The 17255-nt window shown below is 36.5% G+C and overlaps 1 pseudogene across 1 annotated transcript in view; it reads right to left on the reverse strand.

Moving 5' to 3' along the window:
- Positions 1 to 13752: 13752 nt before the first annotated feature.
- LOC149840817 (mitogen-activated protein kinase kinase SIPKK-like) overlaps positions 13753 to 17255 on the reverse strand; it is a 111946-nt pseudogene continuing 108443 nt past the window's right edge. The window contains exons 7-8 of the transcript XR_016431404.1: positions 14056 to 14101; positions 13753 to 13955 (exon numbers count right to left, since the gene is read on the reverse strand). The product of XR_016431404.1 is annotated as a mitogen-activated protein kinase kinase SIPKK-like (transcript). The remainder of the gene's footprint in view (positions 13956 to 14055; positions 14102 to 17255) is intronic.

Below are 17255 nucleotides of genomic sequence, written 5' to 3' on the forward strand. Positions count from 1 at the left end.
AATGAATCCATTGTCAGATCCAAGATTTGGTACAAATTTCAAGGGGACAACCATGAGTCCTACTCAGAAAGAGACGTCCAAGAGTCCATACATGCCTATACATGAGAGTCCTTTCAAGAAAATTTCTTTTGAAGAGGTGTGTGATAAGAAGAAGCTTGAACTAAGTAGGACTCCTACAAGAGAAAAGACTCATTTCAATAATGACTCTCTTATGTGCAAGGACTCTAAAGATATTAAAAATAATAGAGACGTCACATCTAAATGAAACTCATACATGAAATATTTTATAAATAAATAGAATTTCATGGCTTTATGCATAAATTGAGAGTGTGTTTATTCGTGAATGTAGGTCAAGCTGACTTAACCACATTAAAATTAGTGTTTTATGTGTATATGTGTTCCTTGTTCAAGTTGTGTGTGTAAAAACCCAAATTTTCAAGTAATTTTCTTTCAAAAATAAATTCAGACATTTACAGCTTGTCAGCCCTATTTTTTAGGTTGGTAATGGATTCACAATGAAATTTATATGAATATTGACTTTTATTTCAATGAAATCAGACTCGAATTGAATTTTGAATACCCTTGGCAAGTTCGAAGGCAATTTGAGTAAATTCGAAGCCTTGTGGGGGTATTTTTTAACCCGAGGGACATAGTCATCCTAACCTTAGTTGACCAGCTAGGTCAATTGCGTGAGACCCATATTGGACTTATGCACTTTGACTAGTCTTTGACCAAGGTAGGATTTTTGAACTTATTTTCTAGATTGAGGTATTATGAAAAGTAGAAAATATAGTTTTAAAGAGAGAAGAGGCATTCAAAACCACCTCTGTTTGGGCCAATGCATTCCGAGCCGAGTCTGCATGCATTGTCAGCCCCAAACTTGTGCAGTGGGCTCATCATGAACCCACTTGAATGCGGTGAACCCCCTTTGTCGCCCCCTATAGCCATTAAAAAATTAGAGATAAAAAAATTAAAAAAAAATTCTACCTTTTTTGGGGCCAATGCATTCCAAGCTTGGTCTTCATACATTGGCAGCAACAAGTTGCTACTCTCATTTGAGAGTAGAAGTTGTCCCGGCCATTATGGTAAATGCATTTAATGGATTAAAAAAAATATTAAGAATGAAAAAAAAACTAGTCAAAGGAAATAATTAAGAGGGAAGGGTGTTTTTGCCTTAAAGAGAAGGAGGAGAGGAGGGGGGTGTCCAGCCCTCCCTCACTCTCTTTCTCATTCCTTCTCCCTCTCATCTCTTTCTCTCCCTCATTCTCTCTTCTCCTAGCATAAACACATTTTTGGTGTTGTTGGAATTTTCAGATCTTTGGGCAGTACCACTCACCTTTCTAGCTATAGTTGGTGTAGCTGAGGAGGTGAGCCAGCTAGGGAGTCCAGTTGGTGGAGATTTTTGCTTACACCCAGCCCAAGGGTGAAGGCCAAGTCAACCCGGGTAGGTCGGCTCTTTCGTCTCCATTTTCTCTTGCGTTTTCTCATTCTTACGAGATTAATTTCTAATTTTTTCTTGTATTTTTTGTTGTGTTTTTGTTTGGTATAATTTTAAGGAAGAGAATCATCGATGAGTTACGCTAGAAGGTGTGTCTAGCAATGCCTAGGGATTGTACTTGTCGGACTTTGTGAATCAAGGTAGGTGCCGACCCCTTCTATGCGGTAGTGGCATGTGTTAGACCTGTTTCGAGTTAGGCTTTGTCAAGAAAAAATTAATGGCTGCAAAATCCATGATTTTTTCTAGCTTTATGGATTGTTTTTAATTTTGTTTTTGATGTAATGCTATGCTAGATAATCTGGAAAAAAAAGTATAACATACATATCTATGTATATGCAATTTTTTGTTTTGGCTTAGTCTTGCTAAAAGAATTTGATATATATGTATACATATATATATATATACATATACATATATATATATATATATATATATATATATGTATGGGTTTAATTTGCAAATTTTTTAAAGAAATCAAACATAGTAATTTTCATAAATTATGCTAAAATTTGTATTTTTCTATAGTGGCATTGTGTTACGGTGTAGAAAATAAATAAATATAACTAGCATTGAATCTAAGCTTTTTTATGTGATAAAAAAAGAGACATGGTTTTGAGTTATGAGTTTCTTTTTTTTAGAATTGGTTTTAGGTATGAATGTGGAGAACTAAGCTTACTTGGTTTTGAGTGTAGATTTAAAAAATAAATTTGTTGCATTTTATTTGAAAGAAATTGATTTATGAGGTTATTTTAAGATATCGTGTGTAGGAAGATTAACTATTTTGCAATACTTGTTTGATTTGGACCAACTGAAGTTAGGTTAAGCAGGAAGGGATCTTCACATTGTAGAAAATACTTTCAGAAGTGTTTCTGTGCAAGTCAAACTATAAACACTAAAAGTAAAATTTGATTAATCTAAATTTTTGTTTGTAATGTTTTATGATTGTGTTGGTGTATCTCAGAATTCTGTCTAAGAAGACCTACCATCAATATTTTGTTTATAACTCTTTTGTCCGAAGTCAAACAATTTCATGATTTAGCTTGTTGGAAATCTATTTAACACCCCGATAATTTTTGTGTTTTATCATTTTTCAAATTCTAGAGTTATCACTATCAAAAAAGTCCCAAAACAGTGAGGACAACCACTGGGGTGATTGAATTCTTTCTAAGGAGACCTATTGTCAGTATTTTCGTCAACTCTTTCGTCTGAAGTAAAAAAAATCATGGTTTAGCTTGTTAGAAAGATATCAAATAATAATTTTTGTGTTTTATCATTTTCCCAATTTTGACGTTATCACTGTTACAAAAGTCCCGAAATAGTGAGGACAACCACTCGGGCGACTGAATTCTGTCTAATGAGACCCACTATCAGTATTTTGGTCATATCTCTTTTGTCCAAAGTCAAAATGTTTTATGGTTTGGCTTGTTGGAAAGCTATCAAACACCTCAATAATCTTTATGTTTGACCATTTTCTAGATTTTGGCATTATCACTATCGAAAAGCTCTCAGAATAAAAAGAACATCCACTAAGGTGACTGTCCAAGCATGTGTCAATCTGGCTCCTTGTTTAATCCATATCTGGGTCATTTGAACTCAGAAATTCTTGAATTTTATTTTGTTGGACAGCCAATAATTTTATCTAAAACTTTTGTTATCTATTCATTGACAGAAATAATCAAGTTAGACCTCGTTCGAGACTGTCACCAACTAGACTGTCCAGAGTATGACAATACCCAGGTCCAACAATTAGTCTTCTTGTCTGAGCCGTATCTCGACAACCAGTTCTCAAAAAATTACAAATTTGGGCTCAATAGAAAAGCAATAAAATTATTTATGTTTTTTGTGTTACCCCTACTTGCAAAATAGGTGAATTGCTAAGTCAAAATGCCACAAGATTAAACCCTGCCAGAACTTAGGATATTCTTTTTATGGTTTTCGCATATTGGATCCATTGGGATCTTAGATCGTGGTCTCACATGCAGTCAGTACCACATCAAATCTACATGAACATTAATCACTTGAATTTGTTGTCATATTATGACAGCCCTCTCATGAAATTTTAATTATATAAGCTGTTGTCACACATATGAACAACCTTGTTCATGTGCATTTTCATTTTTGAGTGGTTGTCAAATGCGAACAACCCTGTTTATATGTATTTTAGATTTATATTAACAACCTGTCCATATTCGTGTTCATTAAAAGTATTGCACTTGTTCATATATATGTGGTTTAGAATAAATTTCTATCACACACACACACACACACACACACACACACACACATATATATATATACCTAAAATAATTTGTTTCATGTGCATATTATGAAAATCTTGAATTGAGAATGTATGTAGCCCTTTATGGTTTTAAATAAAAAAGAGAGAAAATGAATATTAACAATGTATATATATATATATATATATATATATATATATATATATATATATATATATATATATATATATATATAACATATATGTGTGCACGAGAATCAAACTCAGTTTATAAAATGCGAGTAAGTATAGTTACTCATGAATTTAGTAGAACCTTATATACGTGGGCCTTAGTAGGTCATATATATATTTTTTAACCTCATGTGGTTAGTTGAGAAAAAAGAAAAGAAAAGAGAGAAAACTAAATATTGTATTTTTAGTTGTTCTAAAACCATAAAAATGAAATAAAGAAGAAGATTTTTTTTTAATCATGCTAGTTAATGTAAGAAACTAGTGGTTTATCCCATACATGAGCTCTAGTGGTCGTATATGAGGTTTGAGATTCTTAAACTTAGGATTTACGAATGTTCCCCATTTTATTTCTCATAGTGTGGACTTTGGGAAATGATTTTCCCAAGTAAGAGCTTATTGTTAGGTGCAGTAAAGGCTTATTGAGAGTGCACTGAGATGTTTGCACTAGTTTAGATAAATAAATTTTCTCTTTAATAGAAACTCAGTGTGTCTTGTTGGGCAAGGCCATGAGTACCTGAAGGGTATATTAAGAAATTTAAAAATTTGATAATGAATCAAAATTTAAAATAAACAAGATACATATATTTTGGTTATGCCCTGAAAGATGTGGTAACTTGTTACCTCGAGTGACTCTTTACTCGCCTTGAGAGCGAGCTTATACCAACCCCGTAGGATTGAGCTGAGTTGTCGATGAACTTCTTCTTAGCTGGCGGTGGCATGTTTCTCTTGTGGGCTCCACTTTGGTCACTAGGGTGGACCAGTCCTCGACCACAGTGGCTTAGGGGACACAAACTTCTTTTTATTGTTGGAGGTTCAGCTGCGTACACTAGTGGTAGTGCACTACGACTTTTTCAAGGAAAGAAACTCCTTGACGAAGGATTTTGTACCTTGGTGCTAGCGAACTGAGTTCTTATGGGGTTTAAAAATAAAATATATAAATCACTCACGATTGAATATACACTCCCATGTAGATTGACAAGCTTATAGCGACCCGAGGTAGTGGTGGCCTCGTGGAGATAATAATGAAAGTGAGAACTTAAGTAAATTGTGATATGCATTGATAGAGAGCAAAAGATGAATCTAAATAAAAGGAAAAAAAGTATATACATGCATGCATTTAGGTTTTGTACAGTTGTTTGAGTGACCTCTAGAGTTAGAGGTCTTATCGAGTCAAATCCCATAGAGTCAGGGTTTGAGACTCGTTGTTAGCCATGGACTTAGTTGGAGTCTAGTTTGGCTTGGTGACCTACCCATGTTCGCTATTGCGTAGTGGGTGATCGTGTTATCTACTGAGACTTGTGGTTGGTCTCACCCCCTTCTTATTTTCTTTTTTTCAAGCAACCAAGAGTAGGCAGACTTGACAGCCATATATGCATATAATTGTCGTATTTTTTGAAATTAGATCATGGACCCTTCTCTTCCTGTGAGTGCTCTGTATTTTGGGTTTTCATCAGACATGTACTTGGATGTAGTTTTGTAGAGATTCAGTGATACTTAACCCTTGAATTTTGTAATAAGTTCATGTATACATCAATGAAATGAAAATTTTGTTAAAAGAATTTTTCTTTTCATAGTGTCAAAAAATATTTGCAAAAAAATTTAGAAATTATTTAAAAGAAATAAATGTTTGATTTTTCGCTATTTCTCTATTTTTTTTAAATAAAAAAATTTGGCTCATTTTTTCACGAGTTTAGAGTGTGCTTTCTTTACAATATTTACTTTTCACTGTCAATTAATTCATAACAAGATAGAGGAAGAAGCTATCAGAATCTCCAACCTCAGCTGTGTATTTCATAGTAAAAGTTTGCTTATAATATTCAGATATAACTATAGATATTTCTGTTTAGCTAAGATGGTGCTAAGCTAATTTCTAATCGCTAAGATGGTACGTAGTTGGTCCTACCAATCGTTTGAACTAACCTAACCTAGATTTTGATCCAACCCATGTCCGAAAATATCTATTCATCTCAATTTGATACTAAGTTGATTTAGATCATGATCACCTCGATGAAACACATGGAGTTCTAAGGCTTTGAATTAAAGTTGTATGGTGTTTGTGTGTGTGAGTGCGTGCACAAGCGCGTGTACTTCTATGGGTCAACATCGGACTTAACAGCCCTGACCCACCAAAAGCCTGAACTGGCCCTTGTCTGGTACATATTGGACATGGGTCTTATCGGGCTGGTATCAAAGTGGGTGAGGTCAAGCCTTTTCTCCAGTACTGAGAGAATCCTTCGTCCCTATTCAGACCTGGCCCCTTTACTGTTTGGATAGGTCCGACACTTATTAGCTTTGATTTTAGCACATAAATTGAATAAAGATTTTTGTTTGCCTTAATTCATAAGTTTTACTCTCGGTGAAAGCCTTGTATTCATGGGGTCGAATGAGATGGATAGATAGGTTGCAGTATCATGGCCAAAGTACTCTGTTAAGTAATCGGATGGAGCACTTGATCTGCTCCTCCTTGGTTGTGGAGGGGCAAGGTTTTTTTACTGCTGAGCATGGCTGCCATAGTTTGATAGGTCTCCGGTTTTGGGAGAGTGGATCCAGAGAACAGCTAAGTGCCATGGCTATTTGACCCAGCCAATCACATGGCAGCATTTCATGTGGACCCCATGCAAAACTGTCGTGTGATTGGCTAGTGTCACATAGCCATGACACTTAGCCGCTCCTTTGATCTCAACTGGGTGTCAGTTTTCCCATGTAATAAACACAGATGCACCCATGTAGGGGGAAAGAGAGATTGGCTCCAATGATCCTCTATGTCATCACCCATCTTCATACCCCTGTTAAGTCTTATGATCTAAGTTGTTTTGATCAAATCTGACACTATATATGGATTCGGTGTGATTGATTTAATAGTAATCGACCCATGAATCTTATTTTTTCAATGAAAAAAATGATTTTTTAAATCACAAAATTTAACATTTTGTCAACTATTGAATTTTGGATCGCTAAAAAATCCTGCATACAAGTCACATTTTAGCAATTTTAATATTGATGTTCATTAAATGATCGAGCGTATATCACACCTGTGGAGTCGGATTTGATCAAAACAACTTGCATCAATGAAATCCCAAAGAGGGGTTCGAAGATAGAGATGACACAGGGAATGAGTGAAACCGATTTGAGAAAAAACAGATGCTATGTACTGGTGGTAGGTAGGGCTGGGAAACGAGATGAGCAGCTCCTTGCTAGGCTCATACGAAGCTTGGCTCGGCTCAAAACTTGAGCTCGGTGAGCCGAGCTACGAGTCAGCTCGTTTAGGTAAATGAGCCCAGCACCAATATGGCAAGCTTGGCTAGGCTTGTTTTACATATTATATACTTATAGATTATATGTTTTATACATATATTATATATATCACATAATATACATCTTGCATGTATTTTATACGTGTCACATATATATTATGTGTATTTTATATGTATTAAATATATATAGTGTACCTTATCAAGCTTAAAAAACATTTACAAATAACTTTTTAAATAAAATGAGTCCGCTCGCCAAGCTCAACTCGTAGCAAACTGAGGCTCAGATCTGCTTGAGACGAGCTCGGGCTCTTGGCTCGAGATGAACTCACAAGCCAAGCTCGAACTGGGGTGTACCCTTCTTTGCCCAATCAAGTTCTTTTATGGGAGATCCTGTATCAAACAACCATTAGATAAGAAAAAATTTGTGCACCCATGATCTGCAATTTGATCAACAGATAGAAGGTTTAGATTTAGTTTTGACACTATTCTAATTTGATATATAAAAGGTTTCATGTTTTTGCAAAGTTTCAAAACTTTTGATTTTAAGAGAGGTTTCATCGGTGGTTGAAACATATGAATCATTTGGATTAGTATGACATTTAGATAGTATAAACTCATTTGGAGTCATGAAAAAAAGCTTCAGAATCAAGTGTAACGCCCCAATTTTTTAAACAAGAAATTTAGAATTTTTTTTAAAAAATATCTACATGATTTTCAAGAAAAATAGAGAAAACGCTTTTTAAACACGCACATAAAGTGCGAATACACAAGCCCACTAAGGGGTAACAAATGCACATAAAGTGCAAACTCATAAACCCACAAGGGGTGAAGCTAAAAGGTCTAAAAGGAATTAATTTCATTAAGGGAGAGGGTAAAAACCCTTATTAATTTACAATGGGGTAAGACCCCTATTTAGGAGACCTTGGAAGGGGCTCCACTAGTCCGTTGGAGCCCCTCCAACGGTTAAAATTCTAACCGTTGGAGGAGGTCCAACGACTAGATGTTGGACCCCATTCCAAGGTTGACTAAAGTCAACCAAAAGAAAAAAAATAAGAAAAAAATAATTAGTCATATTCATAATTATGAATATGCGCAAAATGGGAAATGACAAAAATGCCCCTGAGGGCTTACAATTAAAGAAATATATATTTATATATATGTACGTAGACACACACACACACACACACACACATATATATATATATATATATATATATATATATATATATATATATATATATATATATATATACATCTCTCTTTATATATATTAAGAGATACATACAATTTAACACCCCCCTCAAACTTTGCGTGAGGGAATGAAAAGTTTGAAGAATACAAGAGGAAAAATCTCAAGTTTTCAAGAGGCTTCAGTAAAGATGTCATTGAAATTTACAAATATCTTCCTCCAATTGATCTTGACAGTGAGCTCCCTTCATTCACACGGTCCAATGAATAGACCAACACAAACCCCCAATGGGGAATATAGAAATAGTCCTCTAAGGAACAACACAAGAAGCCTTCAAAGAGGCAACACATAAAAAATATGAACTTCTTCCATAATCATTTGAGCGTCTCCCATACTCATTGGAGTTTCTCCCATAATAATTGCTTCTTCCAAAATGAGGAGACTTATAAGCCCTTGAGTGGTTTTTGGGCCTTGACATAGCAATTACCGATTCTTCATCTTTAATAAGGAGGGTTTCTTTAGTCTATTTTTCTTCATAGTTAATTCCTCAAGAGTTTCAACTATGGTAGAAACTCCTCCTTTATGAAGGACCGATTTGATCCCTTTAAATTCAGGTCTAAGTTCATTTACAAATTGATATAAATGCTCCATTTTAATTTGATTTTCATGGAGTTTTACATTTTGGGGGCAATGCGACTTAAGCTCTAAAAGAGTCAATTCATCCAAAAGAAGAGAAAGAGCATTATAGTATTTCCTAATACTCATTTCTCCTTGGGTCATGATTCTAACTTGATTTTGTGCATTACATACATGAGCTATATCATTTAGACAATACATATTTTTAAGATATTTTCACGCATCACTATAAAAATCAAAATTTGCCAAACTTGAGCACTTTTTGATGTCAACACTATTGATGAACCATCTAATAATTTTTAAATGACCCATCCTCCATTCTTTCCTTCTTTCATATTCTCCAACAACCTTAGACATTTCATCTCCTTGAAGTAATACTTCTTTTCCATTCTCAATCTTGGTGATCATAAGTTCCTTTCAGTCCATCAACCAAACCCCATAAACTATTTTCTCATATTTTGTGTTTTACTATGTATGCCCACGTCACATAGTTTGTATCATTGAGTCTCATGGTAATGGAGATAAGTTTTCTTTCATCATTCATTTTTACAAGAGATAAAGAGAGAGGGAGCAAGAAGAAGCTAACAAGAAGTTAGTTGAAAATGATTGATGGTGCGCTTCTCGAGGCAACAAATCAAACTTCACTCACGGTCCTCCTCTTGATTTTTACGTACAAGCCACAATCCAAAAGATCCAATGGCTTTGATACCATGTAATGAAATAAGAAATATAACAAGAGAATGCCTCCTATAGGCTTACGAGAACAAAATCTTAAAGAACACAAAGACCACTTATGGGTCAATTATGCAAACACATGCACATGGGCCATTTAGAAGCCACGAACACCATAAAAAATATAGAATTTGTATAACAAATATGCTTAAACAAGCATTGGTTTACAAGAGGGGAATCACCATACACAAAGGCTCACACTTAGAGACACTGGCACTCTCCCCAACGGCTAGAAATAGAGCCGTTGGGGTCCAATGACTCTAAGGGCTGATGACCATAATGCCCTCAAAAGAAAACTAATTTCCTAGTTTACAAAAATGTAATAAAAAGGACTGTTGTACCCCCTAATGGGCACAATTTATTACAAGGCTGTGAAAAGACTAAAATACCCTCTATTGGGTATTTAACTATTACAATGACAATATATATCACATCTTAACAATAGTTGACCAAGAAACTCACAGACTCAGTGTGGTGATTATTGGGTTTGAATTCCACCTGGAACTTTGTTATGTAAAGGAAAAGTGCACCATGTAAGGCAATTTCTTGCAACGGCTAAACTTTCTTTATCCAAGTTGAAAAACAGTAGTAACAGTACTGATGATGTTGAATTATTTCCTGCTCTCATGTTTATTGTCTCAAGAATTACCAGCTGTTCTAAGCTACCTCCCTTATGGTTTAGGTTCCATTTTGGTTCAGACCTGATCAAGGTTGATTTGAACAGATAGCAGATTGGACTTGCATTGTGGTAGAGTGAACTAGATCCTTGAGCTATGCATGTGGCATGTGCGAGCTTGTTTCTGCATGTGTTACAGTAAAAGAGAATCTTTACGACTAAACTTTAGTGTTTTTTATGAATTACTGTAAAAATAAACTTTACAACAAAATGTTTCTTTTTTATGAATTATTAACATTAAGTTGCATATTATACATGGTATGGATTGGTCGAGCATCTGGTGTTTCAATCTGAGTAATGATCCACAAATAAGTTGCTAGGTGACCCTATGCACTCTCAGAACACATTGACTATTTCCACTGCAGGTACGTCTTTGGAATCACACATGTTCCTCGTTTGGAAGACTGGCCGGTCATGCCTGTGGACAGGATTGGTTTTATGCTAATGGTATGTTGGCTTTCCTGTATAGATGATATTTCAGTGATTTTGGATTATCTGTCTTGTTATTCTTCGTATCAATAAATTCATACACTTCCAATGGCCTTTTTATTTCCAATGATTTAGCCATTTCCAACAACATGCAAATGGTTGGTTGTGTGCAGCCTCATGGTTTTTTCAATTGCTTGCCTGCGATTGACGTACCCCCAAGTCCTGTTGATGCGGATCTTAAGGAGAACGGAGTTGCGAAACCCATTCAGAATGGATTGGCTGCTAAACTTTGACTTTGGATTTTCATGCTTTGTGACTCTCTTAACTTGGCTTATCGTGGACTTGGTTTTGTGCTTTTGATTGTTATGAAAGGATTTGTTCGGGTATTTTCTTTCTTTTTCACTCTTCCTCCGAGTGCTATGCTTGAGTTCTGATTCAATGCAAAATATTAATGGGACATATTATGACACACGATTGAAAGTAAATAAATCGGGCCATGTGTTATGTTCAATAGCTTTATACCTTTCCGGTAAAGCCACCCTCCTTTGTGTGTGTGAGAGAGAGGCCCATCAGCCCATGGTCTCATGTTGGTGATATTTGAAAATCATGATTTTATCACAATACCAACACTTATATTCATGTTTGTGGTCTTTGAAATCATGATTTTATCGCAACAATAACACTTACGTTTTACATTTATATGTAAAGTTTTCACATATTTTGAGTTTTGTAGATGACGATGTTTGCTAAGATTTTTTCATAAAGATAATTTTATTAAAACTTAAATGAGATATTTTTCTTCACTGAGAAAATCCCGATACTGAGATTTGTGACATTGGGGATGCCACCTAATATGATTGAGCTGCATCATTGGATGCAGGTAGACCATGTACCCAAATCTGGAAAGGATTTGGATAAGTAAATAAAATCAGATCCGGGTCAGAATCTACCTTTCTCAATAAATAGAAAGCATGAAACATTGCTTGTCTCAGTGGATCTACTGTCACATAGCTCAAACCTGGTTCTACTGTGAGACCTGATTTTGTTACTTAATCTGGATGTAGACCTGCTTTACCAAATACAGATTCTGTATTGGGTCAAGCACAGCCTGATCCATATCTGACTGGTTGCAACCCTAGTCATTGGCGCCCTTGAAAAAATTCAGATGCTTTTTCTTTTTGTTTATTATACAGGGAAGCCGACGCATGGTCAGAAGATCTGCCATGCTCTAAATTCTTGCTAGGCCATGGTGATGCCTGGAGACATAAAACCCAGAGGCTGCCCACTTTGCTCACCAGGGGTCCTGTTGATTCGGCCTTGTGACAAGAGATGCACACCCTGGTATCAAACTCTTGATGTCCTTTAGCTTGAACACCTTAAGCCGACCGCCTAGAAAAGCCCTTGTGAGGGCAGAAAAAATCAGATGATTATATTTTAAGTGGGGTTCTATGGTTCCAAAACTTTATCAACTGATACTGTTCTAGAACATAGGCTATCAAGTGTTGAACGAAGATGTTCTAGCCATTTCACTCAATTAGTGCATATCGATCACTGTTGCTTGATCTCTCTTGCACTTGTATTGAAAACCAAAACACAGGACTTAAATTTTAATGGGGCGAGGGTGAAGACGAAAAGAACTTGAAATTTCAACTTCTAGAAATGACAAAATAACCACACACGGATACGACCCAAGGTATATCGTACCTAACATGAATGAACTTTGTTAACCATATGTGACATGGCATGGACTGTGTCATGACTGAGTTATGGTGGGTTCCATGTCAGATGTCCAAGGAGACTTACTGGGTTTAGCGTCTCTGTGAAATCAACTAAGGGTCCCTTTAAGCCCACAAGGGCGCCCCTATCTGGTAAGGGCAAGTTGTGAATGTCACCAAGATGAAGGGATGTCACAAGTTCAAAACCCAAGGGTGGCATCACTTGCTGCAAGGTGGGCAGGGGGGGTCTTCAAAGGTTTTACCAATCAGACAACAGCCAATGTTAGCTCCTTTTTTCATTCCTATGGAAGGTACTTTTTATGAGAAAGAGCACGGATTTCTGCCAGCTCAGTTTTTCTGTGAGAATGCTTTCATATATATATATATATATATATATATATATATATATATATATTATTTTTTTTTTGGGTGGGGTGGTGGGGGTGGTCTGGAAGGATTTGCACATGAAAAGTAGTTGATGACGGAAAAAACTAAAGCCCACTTGTGCTAGCATGACACTTTCCGACCATGATAATTTGATGTATGTTTCACACATGATGGGAAAGGGATCCCAGCTGAGCAATTTCCCATGAAAATTGCATGAATCAAGCAGGCCCTAATAATTTAGAACCAATAAACTTGAAAGTCAGCACCACTCAACAGCATCAAAATCATAAGATACAGAAACAAATCTTGAAGTTCCACAACTAGTACAATTGAGCATCTGTGGCTGTGGCAAGAGTGGATAGTAGAAACTTTTACTAGTGAGAGGTAATGCACGGGAAGCATGTAAACTGAAACTTTTAAACAAGGAAACTAATGCAATTTCTCACAATGAAAGCATCCCAGGAATTCTTAGTAGCAAAGCACAAGGACTGGTGGATTCTTTTTTTTCTCTTTGATGACGAAGAAACCTTCACCAAGAATTGGTCCCTCTAATGCTCCGGCAGTATGCAATATACTCTAATTGCGTAACCATCAGTAGAAAACAAAAGTTCCTGTTTTTCATACTGTCCTGTCACCGAATCCATGGTTATCAAAAGGAATCAAAATAGATGAATGTTAGCTTCAAATATTGGAACATCCTAACTGCTACAAGATGAAGTAGATGGTCCTCAAAATTATGTTGTGCAAACCACCATGTGATATTGCCTGACATGAGATCTTGATATTAAAACAGAAATGACAGTATATGAGATTGTTTACCATATAATACTCAAACAATACTTTCTGCAGGAATAATAAATTTTGGAAACTTACCAATCAAAAGTTAACAGTAGCCAGAGGAGATCCCATACTGGTGAAGTAGGATGCAAGATCAGCATCTGCATCTTCATACTTGGTGATAAAGGGATGATCCTGAAATGATAATATTTCACATTTTACCATGTCACTAATGTGAGGCCATAATATTCCACATAATTTACCCTCGAAAACAAAAAAAGGAAAAATATATTACCAAGAGCTTCTGAGCTGACAGCCGATCCTTGGGGTCTTTCTGCATGCTGAAACACAAGATAAACTGTCACAAAGTGGCACAGATCTCGAGACACAGCCGAAAGAAACAAAAAATATCTATTATAATTTAATCAAAGATAAGAAACAACATATTTATACACCCACAAGAACAACAAGAAATAATATAAATATTTTTTATTAATAATAAAAAGGACGTAGGTTTATTTCTGTCCCTTCTTCCTAAATCAGTTTTTGCTTATTTCCTCCTTTTTCTTAATCCTCTTTCACGTCATTCCGGTTTTTCTTTTTGGTTCTTCTCATTCTCAATATTTCTGATACGCACGTCTTAACATCCCGAGTTTTTGTTTTTCTCCCCAAAATATTTCTGATTCTTTCCCTTTTTCTGGCCGAGTTTTTGTTTTCTCCCCAAAATATTTCTGATTCTTTCTCCTTTTCTGGTTCGCACGTTACTATTCTATGTGTAACGTGTGTGCTTATATCTTTTTCAGCACACAGCAGCATTGCTGCTTCCTTTTCTCTGTGTAACGTGTGTGCTGGTATCATTTTCAACACACAGCAGCATTGTTGTTTTCCTCTTTCTCTGCTGCTGATATTATTTTCAGCACACAACATTGTTGTCTCCTCTTCAATACACTGTTAGAACAGTTTTGACTTCTCATTCTTCATATAATCCATGGATTCCAAGTTGAACCCTAGTTTTCTTACTCACCTCATGACCCACAAGTTATCTCATGATAACTACTTACTTTGGAAACGTCAGATTGTGCCTTTTATTCGCAGTCATGGTCTTTATGGGCATCTAGATGGGCGATCACCCGCCCCACCTACACATATCATGCAAGAAATAACATGTGAAGATGGGAAGGTGAGTCAACTTCGAACCACCAATCCTGCTTATGACATATGGGTACAACGGGATCAGACATTAGTTGCTTACATAACTTCCACACTTTCTGATCGTGTTTTACAAACTATTTCTGATGATCAATCTGCTGCCGAGTTGTGGAATGGACTAGCTCATTCCTTTTCTCAGGTTTCTGAATCTCGGGCTTTGCAACTCAAGTGGCAATTTCAATCCATGCGAAAAGGAAACAAATCTATTACAGAGTTCATGGGGGATGTCAGGGTTATTACAGATCAGTTAGCTGCCATTGGAAGTCCTGTATCAGATAAGGACATGGTACAACAGGTATTAGGTAGCCTTGGACCTGAATATCGCATGTTTTGCACAACACTCCAGGTTGTCTCAGTTCTTCCATGTTTTGATGATCTTCAATCTAAGCTTTTGCAATATGAGGTCAGTTTAAATCAGGAACACGCGTCAGATGATACTTATCCTGTGATGATGGCACATACGCCTATTCAAACATGAGCCTTATTTACTCCTCCTCGTCCAAATGGAACAACTATAAACAAAGGAGGATTACTACCTACACCAGCTGGAGGAGGCCTTGGCTCAGGCAGTGTACCATGAGGGGGACGTGTTCCTATGTTTTCTATGCAACAAGCAGGGACATGTTAAAGCAAATTGCTGGTAAAATCCTCAGAACCGGAACAAAACAGGGAGGTCAGGGCAGAGGGCAACTCAACCGTTTGCATGCACTCCTCAGGGACAGGTTCTTCCACAGGACGTACAAAATATCCTTATGACTACTTTCAATCAAATGAACTTGCGTCAAAATGATGATGGTATATGGTATATTGATTCAGGGGCAGCAGCACATGTTACTTCTGATGCAGGTAAATTTTCTCACTTGACTCCTTACACTGGAAATGACACTATAGTCATAGGAGATGGATCTCACCACCCCATCTCTCACACTGGAAATGTCTCCCTTTCTTTGCCTGAATCTCAATTGCCCTTGTCAAATGTCTTACTCACACCTGCTATTCAAAAGAATATTCTATCTGTGTCTAAATTAGTTGATGAAACAAATTCTTCCGTTGAATTTACTCCTTCTGTTTATCTTAAGGATCTTCACACCAAGAAGATGCTCGCTAAAGGTGAACGACGCGGGAACATGTACATCTTTGAAGAATCTCATGTGCCTTTGAAGGCGTCATCTTCCGTAGCCGTGGCTTCTTCAGCTCCTTCCTTTCCAACATTTTTGAGTCGATCCACAGATCATAGTTCTTCATCTAGAGTCTTGAAACTTAATAAGCCAGACTTATGGCATCTTCGTTTGGGTCATTGTAGTCAAGTTTTTCTTGACAAGTTGTCTGCTAAAGGTCTAATACCCGCAGTCAGTTTAGAGTCAAAATGTCCAAGTTGTCATTTATGCAAAAGTCATGTACTTCCTTTTCATAATATCAATAAAAGAGCAACAAAGCCTTTTGAGATTATATGCTCAGATGTTTGGGGTCCTGCGCCCACTGCCTCTCTTTCTGGATCTCGATACTATGTACTCTTTCTTGATTGTTACACTCGATTTAGTTGGATTTACTTCATGAAAAACAAACATGAAGTTTTCAAGTTGTTCAAACAGTTTCATGCACTAGTCCAAAACCAATTCAATACCAATGTTGTATACTTCCAGTGTGATGGGGGGGGAGAATACATATCCCATGATTTTAGTGAATATTTGAAGGAGCATGACATTACACGTAACATTTCTTGCCCTCATACCCCTCAACAAAATGGAGTAGCTGAGAGAAAACACAAGCATATTGTTGAGACAACCTTGAGCATGATGCACACTGTGGGTATTCCCTTCTCTCTTTGGACCGAGGCTTTCCATACAGCTGTTTACGTTATCAACAGGTTGCCCATGACCATCCTTGAAGATAATTCTCCATACTTTGTTCTTTATAATTGTCATCCATCATATGAAGAACTACATCCTTTTGGTTGTGTATGTTATGTTCACATTGATCATTCATTGAGAAATAAGTTTCAAGACAGAGCTGTACAGTGCAAGTTTCTTGGGTATGCAGATGACTATAAGGGATACAAGTGTTATGATCCTCATACAGGCAAAATTCGGGTATCTAGAAATGTTGTTTTTGATGATGAAAATTTTGACACTCTGGGTTCGTCTTCCACAAATACACAGGACAGTTATGATCCTTGGCTCAGTGACTCACTTTTATATGACTCGTTGCCTTATGAGGATTCATCTTTATTGACAAACAATGAACCCTATACTTTCGATGTGGAACCGCATATGGAAGACATTCCTC

Source organism: Nuphar pumila, chromosome 4 (genome assembly GCF_984573655.1).
Source record: "Nuphar pumila chromosome 4, dmNupPumi1.hap1.1, whole genome shotgun sequence".
Taxonomy (NCBI): Eukaryota; Viridiplantae; Streptophyta; class Magnoliopsida; order Nymphaeales; family Nymphaeaceae; genus Nuphar; species Nuphar pumila.